The 1,602-nt window shown below is 46.9% G+C and overlaps 1 long non-coding RNA gene across 1 annotated transcript; it reads right to left on the bottom strand.

Moving 5' to 3' along the window:
* Nucleotides 1–1,362, bottom strand: LOC124683161. The gene is made up of 3 exons (XR_006996573.1): nt 1,194–1,362; nt 901–1,115; nt 1–405 (listed from the first exon to the last, which is right to left on the bottom strand). It is a non-coding gene; the product is annotated as an uncharacterized LOC124683161 (long non-coding RNA).
* Nucleotides 1,363–1,602: the final 240 nt, after the last annotated feature.

The raw sequence follows: 1,602 nt of genomic DNA, 5'->3' as shown, positions 1-1,602 counted from the left end.
TGAAATAATTTTACATTTTAATTTGGTAAACACATTTCACAAACCATTTCTATTTCGTAAACATTATTTCATTTGAACCCCCCAACGGATTTTATTTTAGCATGACTAAGCATAACTATATAGTTCAAAACTTTACTAGAACTTAATCTAGCATATATTTACCTAAGGTTACAAAGTGGGTGATAATTCCTACGGCTTATTTCTACCATAGGACATAACTATATAAAACATCGCTATTTCTAAAAGTACTTGGCTAACAAAATAAAACTATCGCATGCATTCCTACTTTTATAATCAAAATAGCATAGCAAAAATAAATGGGATAGACATGTAGATGTAACTTGCCTGAGCAGCAGCAGTGACCTCCTACTTCTTCGTGAGTATCGCTCTCGCAGTTCGGACAATCTAACGTAAAGTAAAACATCGCATAAACAACCATCGGAAGAAAAGAAACCAACTCGAAACATGCAAAGAGAAACCCCACAAAAACATTACTAAGGTAGCATTATTTTAGTCCTTTCATTATTGTTTAGGCTTAGGAAGGAGAATGGTCGGAGAAAGAGTTCACGGCTATGTAGGTACGGCTAATAATAGCTTCCAACTTAAGTTCAAGCTAAACAATTTTAATTAGTTTGAAAAGTGAAATAGTAAGTGTCAAAAAGGAATCATTTTAATTTGTAAATCCACTGCAACAAGAAATTCTGAATTTTGAATAAAACTAACTAAGATACGTGCATTTGAAGTTTGGCCAAAATCTGTAAAATAAATTGGTTTCGGGCTATCGCCATACATTGTCTGCTCGTACAGCTTTACAGGAATCAACTATAGGCCATCGGTTTTTGATCTAGGCTGAAACCAAAAACGAAACAAAAGAAAAAGGAGCAACGTTGAGGTGCTCACGGTGTGTGGCCGGCGATGGATTTTGCAACTCCGGTCGGGGATGAAGACGAAGCTACAAACGTCGGATGGTTTGGGCGAGGCTTGGAGGCGATGCTGGTAAACGTGGCGGAGCTCCACCGGCGGTCAGCTGGTCCCGGCGAGGTTGGACAGCAACGAGAGCGACGTCCGCAGTGCCGGCGTGTTCGGCTCCCGTTGTCGCGGATGCTCCCGAACTCCTATGAAAGAAAGAGGGTATTAGGGAGACGCGGAAGGACACGGAAAAGACCAGAGAGGCGTTAGAACGACGAGGCAACCTTTACAGCGACGGAACTCGTCGCCGGCGTCGGAGAAAACGGCGGCGGCTCCTCGACAAAATTCGGGCTACTGGGAGCCCGAGGGAATATGGGAGTAGGGCGTGGTGTTTTGGAGGTCAAGGGGGTCTCGGGGCTTCATTTTATAGGCCGCGGGGGCGAGCGGCCGAGGCGGAAAGCGCGGCGGCGGCCAGCGGATCGGCGCGGCGATTTCGCGGCCTGCAGATGAGATAGGGCTCCAGGGTGACGAGATAGGGGCGCGGTGAGCTTATCTGCCCCAGGGGGGACGCGCCAGGTCGCGGGGAAGGCCGGGGAAGGCGCGCATGCGCGGCGTCGTCGGGATTGGTTTCAGACTTTCAGTTCGTCAAGCTCACTGAAACAACCAGAGGTAGACGATGGGTGGGCCTGGGTG

This window comes from Lolium rigidum, chromosome 1 (genome assembly GCF_022539505.1).
Source record: "Lolium rigidum isolate FL_2022 chromosome 1, APGP_CSIRO_Lrig_0.1, whole genome shotgun sequence".
Lineage (NCBI taxonomy): Eukaryota > Viridiplantae > Streptophyta > Magnoliopsida > Poales > Poaceae > Lolium > Lolium rigidum.
This window is presented reverse-complemented; position numbering and strand designations above follow the sequence as displayed.